At 37.7% G+C, this 14968-nt stretch overlaps 1 non-coding gene across 1 annotated transcript; it reads left to right on the forward strand.

Moving 5' to 3' along the window:
• The first annotated feature begins 10058 nt into the window (after window positions 1-10058).
• Window positions 10059-10130, forward strand: TRNAE-CUC. The gene has a single exon. It is a non-coding gene; the product is annotated as a tRNA-Glu (tRNA).
• The last annotated feature ends 4838 nt before the right edge of the window (window positions 10131-14968 follow it).

Below are 14968 nucleotides of genomic sequence, written 5' to 3' on the forward strand. Positions count from 1 at the left end.
CTGGTACATAGTAAGTGCTTGATAAATTCTTGGTGCTTGTTGAATTTGCAGTCGGGGACCTACGTTTGAATCCTACTTTGCTACTTACTGCCTCTATAATCTTGGGCAAGTCATTTAACCTCTTTGGGTCTCAGTTTCCTCATCTGTAAAATGAGGAGTTTGGACTATACGACCTCTAAGAACTCTTATGGTGCTAAATTTATGGTCCTATGATCTTTTCTTACCATGTAATCCAATATCATCATCAGTATTATGCAATTCAACTGAATGAATGAAAGTAAAGTTACTATAACTTACTGTATTGTGTCACAGTGCACAGTGCAGATTTAGGCTAGTTAAAAAAATACCTGAATTGTTTAATCAAAATTGTTAGTATTTTAGACAAACTAATGCTAAAATTGGTCTTTATTTGATATTTTTACAGAAAAGTTGGGGCAGTAAATTAATTTGCCTGGAAAATAAAATCTGGTAAATTTTTTTTTTTTATACTTTGGTCTTACCTGAAGTGTATGTAAATGTTAATCTCCTGTTTCACCAATTTGTTCCACCTATTTGGTGGTTTGGGAAGATTTCTTTATTTTTGGCACTAAGGCCCAAATAAAATGTTTACTACTATCAGTACTACTTGGGCCTAATACAACCTAGGAAGGTTGAATCACTTTTGTCTTCAGGCTTGTGTGTATTGTCAGCATTGTTATAACTAAATTCAAATCACAGAATTTCTTTTACCAGAAATGATGTAAAGGAGAGAAAAAAACAGCTGGGCTTTTAACTCTCATCAAGCAAAGTTTGCAGTTGTTCCAGTTTAAAAAAATCTTTTGACTTTCAAATGGAGGGACTTTTATGTTGACAATTATTTAATCTTTCAATGATTTTCACATTAAATTCATGTTGTTAGTTTTACTATAATTTTTTCAGACAAATTGTTCTGCTTTTGGTGCATGTATATTAATTACTCTAACTTCCTGTGAGTTGTAGGGAGGACTATTGAAGAAGAAAACAGAGCCCTGCATTGTAGAAATGTTCTATGACATTTAAAAGGAAGTTTCACAATATTCTTTCATAGCTTCATCTGAATAAATTTTCAGTTATGGTCTTCAGACATTACCGTGTTTAAATTCCAGATTAATTATTCTGTAATCCAAAAATATTAATGTTGATTTGATTTTGGCAAAATAACAAAAAGTTTCAAAACATAGGATAGAAAATTCTATTTATGTATTCTAAGCCAACACCTGTAATAATACTTTCTGTTTAATACCAACCCATTGCCTCATTAATTAATTTTTTGTGTTTTAAAAGTCGTGTTAACAAAGTTAATTTTGATTCCACAAAGTTAGAATGACAGCAGCCTGTTGACTTATAATGCCAAGGAAATCAGGTACAAATATAAACTGCTAACTAGCTCTTATTCCTGAATAGTTATGAGCCCTTTTAAAAATTAGATCTGCCATTATAATGATTTAAAATATGAGAAAAATATTTATTTGGGAAATAGTTAGCAACATGTATTTAGAATTTTGAATGAAGATGGCAAGTTCCTTCACCTGTGATTTGGGAAGACTCAGGAGTTACATGTTAGAAATGAACAACCTAGATGCTGAGTCAATGATTGTAAAATGAGTGTTTGACTCTTACCTCTTTTTGTGGAGTTCTAAACACCTACTTGTATATCATGGGAGGAAAAAAAATTGGATTTTCACAGGGAATTCCTTCTCAGTTTTGGAATGCACTAAATAACTTCTGAGGTGCTCCCACTGCTGAATTTCTGTGAATTGGTGATACCCATTTCTAGGTAGGTAGAGACTGGATTATATCCTCCTTTATTTTCTCTCCCACAGTATTTTTTAGTTCTAATCCAAACTCCTTAGTTTGTCGATGAAATAATCCCTCAGAGGCACAATTTAATTCAGCAAGCATTAGGTGCCTACTATATATTAGACATGGTGCTGGGGATATAAAAGCAAAAAGAGTATAATTGATGTCCCCATGGAGTTCCTATTTTATCTTCCTTCCATGATTTATGGAAGAATAGTCCAAAGAGTCTGTGCCTACACAGACAGAGGTCTTTTTATGCAGGCCAACTCTTAACACTTTTTTTTTTTAACCTCAGATTAGCCATTCTTCCAGAAGAAGAATCAGTAAACTTGAACTTCTCTAGGTCTGCTCTTGAGGGAGAGGATTCATTCAGTGTTTCAATGCTCTATTTCACTATTTGCTTCTATTTAAAGGTCTTGTCTAAGGGTGAATTGGCCTATGGGACCAGACCTTGAAGCATTACGCAGATATTCCCTATCTGAGTTCAATCCCAGCAACCAAGTGAAAGATTTGGGGGAACTTACCTCTAGCTATGGCAATTCTGATGTTCGTGTTGTGTGATGCTGAAGAATCTTCTAAGTGGTTGCTGAGTTAGAACTGAATGAATGTGAAAAAGGGGCAACCCACCCCTTTTTCTTGTTCTTTCTCTTCTAAGCAAGAAGACCATTGAGGTGTTCAGAGAATCTGGAAAGGAGTTCCCTCTTTGTACATCCACTCAATTCTGGCTCAGTATTAGTTAGAGTACGCTTAATCATCCTGGCCAAAGTAAGTTCACCCCAAGCTTCCATGTGGCCACTTGGGCTGGATCTGGGCCGTATTTCAAGGACTGGTTCTCGTAGGCCACTTACAATTACACATCTAAGGAGTGTCTAAGTTTTGTTCTACTCAATATCTGCAATATACTATTGATACTTTGAACAGGCTATGGCCCAATCAATGCTGACATTCTATTCATGTTCATTGTCTGTGCCCATAGAGGTGTGAGTTTCTTACATCTACATAGTATAAAGTTATATAGGAAGGAGCAATCCTAACTTCATACTTTTTAAAGGATATGTATACTATATATAAGATATGCAAATTTAAACTTAAAAAGTATCTGAAACTAAATTAGGGAATGAGTTTTATAGGCATATGCTATTTCATATTAGAACACTATATATCAGTTGCTGTCATTTTATAAAAATACCCTCTTTTTCTTAAGGGCAATTTATGATTGAAAGGCAACCTATGACTTAAATATGAAATGACAAAATGAAAATGCTTTCAAAGTTCTGATTTAGCCTCATTTTAATGAATCATTAAATACTCTGCCTAATGGTTCATGTTAAGTCTTGACAATCAATGGTCAGATGACTACTTCCTTTTATTCATTTTCTAGCCTTAAAATAAAATTTACATTGATTAAAAAAATGCTTAGCATCCTGTGATCATTAAGTGATTCCTAGGTTTTTTTTGGGGGGGGCAGATTTGAAATGTTCATTAATTATGGCTCTAGAAACAATGACAAAATAGATATGATGTCAAAGATTTTGAGAAGCTTAGAACAGTGAAAGGTTTGCCTTCAAGGTTAAAAAAAAACACTGAGAAAATCAATCAATAAGCATTTATCCCAGTCACTGGGATACAACAATAAAAATAATATATAGCTTTCCCTTCAAGGAGCTTAGAAGCTATTGCAAAAAAATGTATTTGAATGAGCATATATGAAAAAAATAAATACCAAGTTAAAAATGGAGGGGACACCAGCAGGTGGGAGGACCGAGAAAGGCTTCGTGATTCTTGAGCAAAATTTTCAAGGTATAATGAGGACGTTCCAATCCCATGGAGCATACTCAGGATTGACTGTCATGGTTCTGGCCAACCAAGTGTGTTCACTCAGCACTTGGATTTGGGAGATGATGAATTCCCCAACTATTTCTGGACATGTGGGTGGCTTAGTGCTGAATGGTGGGTGCTTTGAAATAATGAAGTGACCTCATCGTTGGCTGCTGAGCTGGAGGAACCAATGACTTTGTGGACCTTTGAAAAGAAGAGACAGCTTCCTGCTTGGTTTCTTGCTTTGACTTTCTTTCTCCTGGTGTAAATAGTACTCTCTCTCTAGACTCCTTGGTGAAGGAAGTGGAATGTTGGGCTGAACTCTTTCTCCTATCCTGCTATTGCTCCCTAATGCAGTACCTGGCTCCCTGACTTCCTTTTCTGGCTTATTTTCTTTCCTGAGAAAGTGATCAAACATCATTCTCCAGGTAGATACATCCAGGCTTCGGAGTCAACAATATAAGTTTGAGAGGGTCGGAGGCCCTAGGTCCAAAGATTCCAGATGTCCAGCAGCAAAAGAAGCAGAGAAGTCAACCACTAACAAGAGGAGGAGCCCAAGCCCTTGGCCTGACTTTGATGGAGACAATGCAGAGACAAGGTGAAATGTAAAATGCCCAATTAGCGGTCCTAAAAACTCCTTTTTTTTTAAAGAGAAAAAAGTTTATTACTTCTACTCAGTAGTTCTTGATGTTAAATCACATGTAACTCAAGAAATACTTTGGATCTTCTTAATTTCAGTGACTATGGTAATCTCATTGCCTGGTGTTGTCACAACGTCAGTCATGAGTTGCTTGTAATAAAATTTTGGATAACCATTGACCTTGGGAAGAAAAGCTGTTTGTCCTGCTCAAAATGCAATGGTGTTGAAATCACTCGCATCTGGCTGATTTTCCCAGCATAACTGGATTCACTGAAAATGTTGTGAGTCTCAAAATAAGCTTGATGCAAAGTACTGAATGCTTTGGTGGTCAAGAAGGTGGGAAGGGATGTCTGTGGAAGGTTTTTTGACAGGAAGACTAAAGACATAGATGACCCTGTTAATGTGACACATATGTAGTATAAACCTGCGACAGCACTACTTCACTCCTGCAATTTTAATTGGCAGTAAGAAGGCATTCAGTCAATGTAGGCTTGTGATCTGCATCAGCTTCTCCTGGTCCTCTCCTGTCTCAGAAGCTTTGACTGTAACAGTGTGTGGCTTTTTAACACTTGTAGAATAATCAATTACTATTTTCAAAATGTTGTTTGTTTCAGGAAAATCTTGACTCTTCAGCACATATTACTCTTATTGTTAGGCCAGGACCTAGGAACAGATGCCTAGAGACCATCTCTTCGGAGAGACTGAGTTCCCTGCCTAAAATACTAGGAGGAGGAATAAACTGTTTCATGTTTTGATAAAGTTTAAGTATTACTTGCCAGCAGTTTGGAATACTATACTCTCTGCTTTCTCTCTAAGAGGTTGCTCTGCTCTGGACCTTTGCAGGCAATCTGGACTTGGTTAGATGCTGAGATGACTTTTACTGAGAGAGGGATGAGGCCTAGGGTCACTTTTCTCACTCTAGTTCAGTAAGCCCTCACCGCAGGAACAAATTATTTAAAGTAGGTGTTGGCTCACATCTAGGTTACCCCAACATGGGGGAAGTAAAAAAGCTCTCAGTGTACTATATGAATCAGGCGTGGGACAGGCATTTATTTCCTATACACAGAAGAAATGCTAAAGGATACAAAAGTCTTGCAGCATGAATTGATGGAAAGATTTTAAAGAGGATCCAATAACAACTTATAACTATTATTACAATTTTCTGGAAGGTTGACATCTCTGCTTTCTGGAAGCATTCTCCCCAGCCTCTTTCTTGTGGGCCAGTCAGAGGCAGAGCATGTTGTTTCTGCTCTGAGGATAGGATTCCATTGGCTAGGCCTCTCTTACAAGTAGAAATAATAAATGAATAAAAACATTTATAGAGTACTATAGACCTGGTACTCTGAGTGCTAAGTCCAGGGATACAAAAGCAAGAGACAGTCTTTACCCTCAGGAAGCTTACATTCTAGTGGGGGAGATGACATAGACAAAGGAATGGTGGCCAGGGAAGTGTGCTTTGGTCTAAAAGCAGTGATATTAATGATTTCATTAAAATTTGCAGAGCAAGAAGTGGAAAGCAAGGGTGGTGGAGGTAGGGAACGGTATGGGCATGTGTGGCAGAGCAGATGGCAAGAAAAGGGTACTAAACAGGGCCCCATGTGAATCTAAAGTAGATGGTACTAAACATGGCCCCATGTGAATTTGTAGTCACTTACCAATCAGGATAGCTCAGCCCCAATGTTGGACTTCTAAAAGTGAATTGATTTAAGTTCTCTAAGGCAGAGTTGTTAGAGGTCCAAGGAGCCTCAATCAGCTCCTCAAAACTCCCTAGTACTGCTGGAGCCAATTAAAATGTCAATTGGAAAGGTTTAACAAGATAAAAATACAACATAGAAAATGTGAATTTGTAGATTTCTAGGTCAATATGTAGTCCAATGTGTAGTTTGTGATCACTGCCCTAAGGAATAGCCTCTGGAGGGCTGAGTGCCTACATGGTTTAATGGGGTGTGCTCTAGGTGGGAAGTCAAGATATTGAGGTGCTAGGACTGGCTCTTCCCCTAACTGGTAAGGAAGTTCAATTTTGTTGTTCAGTTGTGTCAGACTCATTTTCTTGGCAAAGATACTGGAGTGGTTTGCTATTTCCTTCTCCAGTTCATTTTACAGATGAGAAAACTGAGGCAAAAAGGGTTAAGTGACTTGTCCAGGGTGACACAGCTTACAAATGTCTAAGGACAGATTTGAACTCAGGAAGATGAGACTTCCTGACTCTAGACCTGGCACTCTATTCACTGCACCATCTAGCTGCCCAACAATACAACAACAAAATAAATGTTGCTAAATGAAGGCAAACTGAGTTTTATCAAACTTTAAAAAAAAATTGTACCTACAGCTGACAAAAAGACCACATTAAAATGCCTTTGTGAACATTTGCTGTTTTCTTCTGAGGTAGGATTCTATCTTCTGAATCAAATTACAGTTCATTTAATAAGAGGTGTTAAAGTGCTGCTAGACTTGGGTTAGTTATATCCCTTGAGATTTGATAGGTAGCTATTTAGAATTCACTGCATATTTGTAGTACATGTGTCATGACCACTAAATTTATCTCCTAGTACAAGGGGGCGGGGGTGTTCCCTGTTGCGTATATTTGAATATGAACTTCCCATAGTCTGTCAGAGTATTTTATTTAAAAAAAACACTTTCTTCCAACTTAGTATATTTTAGATAAACATTCTCTATTCTACTCTGGAAAAATAGAGTATTATATAACAAGAGAGAAATGAGACAAAATCATTATTAAAATATTGGCTAAGCAATGTATAAACTCTAAAAGCATGTTGCTTCACTTAAGGCAATTTTGGTGCCATAAACCTGCTTTTTGATTTCTATGGTAATTTGTGTTTTATTAGTTTTGTATGATTTTAAATAATTGCACATTCACAATATGCACAATTTGAAATTTGTGCATAACATAAACAAAAAAATTCTTTGAAAAGCCACTGGGTGGCATGTGCTTCCCCTCTTTCTGATCATGGCGATACTTTTAAAAATCTGGTTAAAAAAGCTTCTTTTGCATCTATTTTCAAACAATATTTTTCTAGGTTACAGTCTTAAAAGAGAAATTTTAAGTTGTTAAAATGTCTTTTTTTTTTTAATTAAAGCACAAAATTTTCTGCAGAATATGCTCTATTTTATAACACTATTAGAAGAGCTTCCAACTGTGCTAAAGTCTTTCATTAGAGGTGATGGAATATTAATGCTTTGTACATTTTTGGGGGGAATCATAATGTGGGAACCTCCATATGTGTAAACTTCCTTCACTGTTGGAGATCAGTACCTCCTCTAACAGCCTTACAAATGCCTGGGGTTGCCAGAAGTTAAATGATTTGCCCAAGGTTATACAGTTTGTTTATATCAGGGATAAGAATTAAATCCAGGTTGACTTCAAAACCATCTTCTGTCCATTTAGCGAGCACTGTTTCTCACCTTGCACAAAAATACTCAATAAACATTTGTTTTTTAAAAAATTTACATTTTCCCCAGTTACATGTGAAAACAATTTTTAACATTCGTTTTTAAAACTTTGAGTTCTATATTCTCTCCTTTTCTCCCTCCTTACCCCATTCCCCCATTGAGAAGGCAAGCAATTTGATATAGGTTAATACATGTGTAGTTATGCATATCCATAATAGTCATGTTGTGAAAGAAAACATAGACCAAAAAATACCTCAAGAAAAATAAAGTTAAAAAAAGTCTGCTTCAATCTGCATTCAGAAGCCATCAGTTTTTTCTCTGGGGATGGATAACATTTTTCATCAAAAGTCCTTCAGAGTTGTCTTGGATTGTTGTATTGCTGAGAACAGATAAGTCATTCACAGCTGATCATCTTACAATATTGCTGTTACTTTGTACACAGTACATTTCACTTTGCATCAGCCCATGCAAGTCTCTCCAGGTTTTTCTGAGAGCATCCTGCTCATCATTTCTTATAGTACAATAATAGGATTCCATCATCACATACCACAACTTCTTCAGCCTTTCCTCAATTGAAGGGCATCCCCTCAATTTCTAATTCTTTGCCCCCCAAAATGAGCTGCTATAAATATTTTTGTAAAAAAAAATCTCTTCAGGGACATAGACCTTGCTAAGTCAAAGGGTATGCATGGTTTTATAGCATTTTGGGTATAGTTCCAAATTGCTCTACAGAATGGTTGAATCAATTCATAACTTATTAATGCCTCATTTTTTCCACATCCCCTCCAACATTTGTCTTTTACCTTTTCTGTCCTATAAGTCAGTCTAATAGGTATGAGGGAGTGCCTCTGAATTGTTTTAATTTGCATTTCTCCAATCGATAGTGGGTTAGAGCATTTTTTTTTCATGTGGCTATAGATAGCTTTGGTTACTTCATCTGAAAACTGATCATATCCTTTGATCATTTATCAATTGGGGAATGGCTCTTATTTTTTATAAATTTGGCTCAGTTCTCTATATGTTTGAGAAATGAGGCCTTTATCAGAGAAACTTGCTTCAAAATTTTTTTCACAGTTCCTATCGCTAACTGTATTTCCCTCCATCCAAACCCCAGCCCCCTGTGTAGTCTATTCTCTCTCTCCTTTCACCCTCTCCCTCCTCAGAAGTGTTTTGCTTGTAACTACCCTCCGTCCCAGTCTGCCCTCCCTTCTGTCACCACCTCCCCCTTCTCTTATCTACTTCCCCTCTAACTTTCCTATAGGGCAAGATGGATTTCTATACCCAATTGAGGGTGTAGGTTGTTTCTTTTTTGAGCCAAGTCTGATGAGAGTGAGGTTCATTCACTCCCCCTCACCTCCCCCCTCTTTCCCTCCACTGTACAAGATTTTTCTTGCCTCTTTTATGTGAGATAATTTACCGCATTCTACCTCTCACTTTCTCTTGTTCCTGGTACATTCCTCTCTCACCCCTTAATTTTATTTTTTTAGATATCATCCCTTCATATTCAACTCACACCTGTACCCTCTATCTATATATACTCCTTCTAACTACCCTAATAATGAAAAAGGTCTTATTGATGAGGGCACAGTCTCTGGGAACCCCTTGAACCCTTGAACTCTCCTTGAATCTTGCCACTTGACCTGGCCTTGGCCTGAGGCTATAACCATTAAGCCCAAATGCCTACCTTGCCCAGTCCTCTATTGTCCAGCTGTTTCCCACCCTTAATCCTGTTTCCCATCCTTAATCCTGATCAAAATATCTATACCCTAGCTCTGTTACCCTAGCCCTTTATTGTCTGTCATGTCCATCACCCCAGACCACCCCTCAATCCCTCCCACAACCTTTGTGTATATAATCTCCATCTTGCCTCCATGAGGTTGGTCAGAACCAATCTAGCTCAGATGGGTCTGGCCCTTTTTCCTTACAGGCGTCGCAAGGGGTGGGATCTCTCGGGGCAGGCTTATTTGGCTAACTCTTAATAAACTTTATCCTTTCCCTTGGCTGAGAAAGCTTGAGTCGAATTCTTTCGGCAGGACCTGGCGTGTCGGTACTTTGGGGTGTCGAGCACCTCTCACCTGAACCGGGAAGCACTGCTGATCTCAAGTTCTTCTCCAGCCAAGACTGAAGGTATGTGAGCCCCCCCCTCTCCCAATCCCCCTCCTCGCTCTCCAAACATTTTGGATGTGCTTCTCGGGCCTGACCTCAGCAGGTCCCAGTGGGTTGGACAGCTTGGTCCAGTGGTCTCAGTGAGTCGGACAGTCACACTGTCCTGGTCAACCTGACGCTCTCTGGTGGTTCTCGGTGGGTCGGACAGCTTGGTCCAGTGGTCTCAGTGAGTCGGACAGTCACACTGTCCTGGTCAACCTGACGCTCCCTGGTGGTCTAGTGGTTAGGATTCGGCGCTCTCACCGCCGCGGCCCGGGTTCGATTCCCGGTCAGGGAACCATAAATGATGAGGGTTTGGGGTGAGAGGTGCTCGACACCCCAAAGTACCGACACGCCGGGTCCTGCCGAAAGAATTCGACTCAAGCTTTCTCAGCCAAGGGAAAGGATAAAGTTTATTAAGAGTTAGCCAAATAAGCCTGCCCCGAGAGATCCCACCCCTTGCGACGCCTGTAAGGAAAAAGGGCCAGACCCATCTGAGCTAGATTGGTTCTGACCAACCTCATGGAGGCAAGATGGAGATTATATACACAAAGGTTGTGGGAGGGATTGAGGGGTGGTCTGGGGTGATGGACATGACAGACAATAAAGGGCTAGGGTAACAGAGCTAGGGTATAGATATTTTGATCAGGATTAAGGATGGGAAACAGGATTAAGGGTGGGAAACAGCTGGACAATAGAGGACTGGGCAAGGTAGGCATTTGGGCTTAATGGTTATAGCCTCAGGCCAAGGCCAGGTCAAGTGGCAAGATTCAAGGAGAGTTCAAGGGTTCAAGGGGTTCCCAGAGACTGTGCCCTCATCATTATGAGTTACAAATATAATCTTCCTGTGTAGGAATGCAAACAGTTTAACCTTATTAAGTCCCTTATGATTTCCTTTTCCTGTTTGCCTTTTTATGCTTCTCTTGAGTCTTGTATTTGAAAGTCAGATTTCCTATTCATCTCTGGTCTTTTCATCAAGAATGCTTGAAAGCCCTCTATCTCATGAGATATCCATCCCAGCCTCCTTGCCCCCCAAGAATTGTACTCAGCTTGGCTGGGTGGGTGATCCTTACTCCTTTGTCCTCAGTAAACATTTGTTGAATTGAATTGAACTCAATTAGTGAAATAAAAAGAAAAATAATAGCTATTCTAGGAGAAACATCTAAATACACATAGAGATAATTAGTTATTAAGTTATTGTAGACATACCTACTAAACTGAAAAATATCAAATAGAGTTTGTTGTGCAACACTGAGCTAGATTTTGTCTGTTTTCCACCATAAGGTAGAATGATTGTTTGCCAACTGTAGAAATAGCACAACAGTTTTTTATTCTAAACAAAAGCAAAATTTTAAGTTATAAAGTTTACCTTCTAGTCCAGTTTCTTCATTTTATAGATGAGGAAACTGAGGCCCAGAGAGGTTGTCCAAGGTGGCAAGGTCTTTGGAAGAGATGAGGTTCAAATTCAGGTCCTCTGACTTTCAAATTCAAAACTCTTACTACACTATTTACTGTAGTGTCTCATATAATTTGATGAGGGATTACCAAATTGGAGAAACAAATTTAGTCGATGGTAGCCTAGACTCTCTGTTTTCTATATCCAGTTTATCATTATTTGAAGTTTAAAAAAATTTTATAAAATCAATGAATAGTAATGACTGGAGTATATCAAAATTGACTCTCTTAAGTAAGTCAGTTCCAGAAAACGAAGTTACTTTTGACTTTTTTCTACAGCACTAGATTTTAAAAATATTTGCAATTAAAGGTGTTTTGCTCTCTATACTACATTACACACTAAAAGGCAGTGTGATCAGTATCTTCTTGTCTTACACATGACTTTCTTTCAAAGTGCAAAGAATTCTGCTTGAAAGGTGAGTTTTGCTGCTAGTATTCTTCAAAAGGATTTGAACATCTTCAGAGAAATAAAGCAGGCCAGAGGTGCAGAGGCAGAACCAAAAAATGTCACTGATAAAGAATGCCCCCTAGGGGAAGTCTGGCAATGATGAATTTCTCTTATTAACATTTCATTCATGTGGAAAGAACTTAGAATCCATCTACTTCTTCCCACAAAAGAACACCCTCCCTTCCCCATAGGCTTTACTTTTTGTATAATTTCTAGGACTAACATGAAATTTTTGGACGACAGTCAAATCACTTAATTTTAACAGGGTGCCTTTGACATTGACTTTCTTTAGTCTGAAATAACCCGTTAAGAAGGAAATGTTTCAGAATTCTTAACAAAAAGGTTTTTGACCTCAGCGTAAGCACTAGAGGGCAGTACTTGCACAAAAGTCACACATGGTATTTCACTTCGAGGTCTTGGAGGAAAGAAGGAAGATTTAAGAATGTTCTACCTGAAGACAGTTGACTGTAGGGTTGATCTGATAAAAATGGTCAGGTGATTCTTTAGGAATGCTAATCCAAAAGAAAGCTTCAAAAATCACTGCTTCCTGAAAGCAGTGAAAAAGAGCAGAGCAAGGAACATCTGCTTTTGTCTGTAATTATACCTGGGAGCTTTTGCCAGAGAGTAAAAAAAATCCACACTTGACTTTTCACACATTAAAACACTAACGTCATTGCCACTTACAATTCTATTTGCTCTCTCTAGGCAGGTGATAGAAAGGTTGCTATTCCCAGGGACCTGTATTTTTGCAACATTTCAGAGAGGTGCACAGGAAAATAGAGCTTAAAGCAGGCAGACAAAGCATCACATTTGAGTCAATTAAAACCCCTAATCTGATGCAGCCCTTTGGTTTTCCTGATTAACTCTGGTAACATTTATTTGGCTACACTCGATAAACTGTACCTGGTTGCATTAAAATCTTTTGGCATACTCTGAGCCCCAATGAAACAAGATTAGAGATTTATCTTCCTTCTGCCAATAGCTGAGATCCAACACTAAAAATAGGTTTTTTTGTATTTCAAATCAGGAATTTAAATAAATCTAAATTGCCAACTAATAAAAACAAAACAAGGAAAACTAATTTGGTGGGCCCACATATTGAATTTTTAATTGCATTATAAACTGAATAAAAGAAAAGATAAAACCAATAACTGCTGTACCAATTTATTCTAGATCAATGTTTACATATGTTTTAAATTGTCAAAGAGAGGCAAAATCAGAATATTAGAAATAATTTCTTGTTAAAACTGCTGCTCAAGGCCCTCTTGTTTTTGTATACCATGGGTCTCTGCTAGGCATCTGATAAACTGCTTACTAAAATTTTTTTGTGTTTGTAAGTATGATTAACGGTAGTTAATGAATTCTTGGACAACTTTTATGTTCATAGCTACTTTCCTAGTTGCTCAGGATGAGTATCATTTAGTGCAGTAGTGCAAAAAACTTTTTTTTTTCAAATTTATTCTTTTTGACATTCATTTTTTAAAAAAAATTTTGAGTTCTGAATTATCTACCTCCCTCTAATGCCTCCCCCACCCTTTACGAAGACAAGAAATGTAATATCAATTATACATGTGAAATCATGCAAAATATATTTCCATGTTAGCCATGTTGCAAAAAGAAAATAAATTGAAAAATTATTCCTCAATCTACATTTGGACTCTATCACTTCTTTCTCTCAATCACATTTTAAACATTAAATCCTTTGAAATTGTCTTGGATCGTTGTATCACTGAATAGTTGTCATTCACAATTGATCATTGTACAATATTATTCTTACTGTGTACAAAAGTCCCCTGACTCTGCTTACCTCACGTTTCATCAGTTCACATAAATCTTCCCAGGTGTTTCTGAAACCATCCTACTTACTTCTTATAATGCAATAGTACTCTAGCACAATCATATGCCACAACTTGTTAAGCCATTTCCCAATTGATGAGCATATCTCAATTTCCAGTTCTTTGTCACCACAAAAAAAGCTGCTATAAATATTTTTGTACATATAGGCCCTTTTCCTTTTTCTTTGATCTCTTTGGGATACTGACCTAGTATTGGGATTGTTGGGTCAAGGGGTGTGCATCATTTTATTGCCCTTTGGACATAATTCCAAATTGTTCTCTAGAATGGTTGGATCGGTTCACAACTCTATCAACAATGCATTAGTATCCCAATTTTTCCACATCCCCTCTAGCATTTGTCATTTTCCTTTTCTATCATATTTGCTAATCTGATAGGTGTAAGGTGGTACCTCAGAGTTGTTTTAATTTACATCTTTCTAACCAATAATGGTTTAGAGCATTTTTTTTCATATGACTATAGATAACTGATTTTTTTCTTCTAAAAGCTACCTACCTGTTCATATCCTTTGACCATTCATCAACTGAGGAATAAGTTACAAAATACATCATTTCAACAAGTTTTTGTTAAAAGCCTACTATGTATAAAGCACAAGAGTCAGCATGATGTTGTTAATGATAGAAGGGAAGCCTTGGAAGATCTAGATTCAAATCCTTTCTCTGACACATATTAGTTGTTTTATTCTGGACAAAGAAGTTATTCTCTTGGTACCCTCAGACAGTGGTGTCTAACTCAAATAGAAATGAGGTCACTAAACTTTATGTAAGGATCCTTGCAGGTTACATATTGACATTATATTCTATTGTATTTTTTATTTATTTTGTTAGATATTTCTCCAGTTACATTTTAACCTGGCAGTGTTGCCTGATGGCTGTGTTTGACACCTCTGCTCTAGGCATCTCTCTAAGACTGTTAAATTTCTGATCCAGATGGGTAGAGGGAGTTTCCTATACAGTTGAAATCACAAGTCTGGACCAAAAGGAAGAATAATATGTATTGGGAATAGAATGATAGAATAAAATGTAGTTTCTGCTCTCAAGGAGAATGTTCTGTAATGGAGGATATGCACACCTAGCTCATAGTATAGTGCATGCTTGGAACATAATAAGCACTTAATAAATGTTCTTCAATCCAATAGCCTCTTATTTGTTCTCTGTCCAATAGTCTCTTATTTGTTCTCCCCACCTCTGATCTTTCCCACTACAATCCATCCTCCACATAGCTGTCAAAGTGATTTTCCTAAAGAGCAAGTCTGACCATATCATTCTTGCTCAATAAACTCCATTGATTCCCAGTTCTCTAAGATAGAAGACAAACTCCTCTGTTTGGCATTTAAAGCCCTTCACAGTCTGTTTCCAACCTTTCCAGCCTCATTATGT

The sequence above is a fragment of the Trichosurus vulpecula genome, chromosome 7 (genome assembly GCF_011100635.1).
Source record: "Trichosurus vulpecula isolate mTriVul1 chromosome 7, mTriVul1.pri, whole genome shotgun sequence".
In the NCBI taxonomy this organism is placed as follows: Eukaryota; Metazoa; Chordata; class Mammalia; order Diprotodontia; family Phalangeridae; genus Trichosurus; species Trichosurus vulpecula.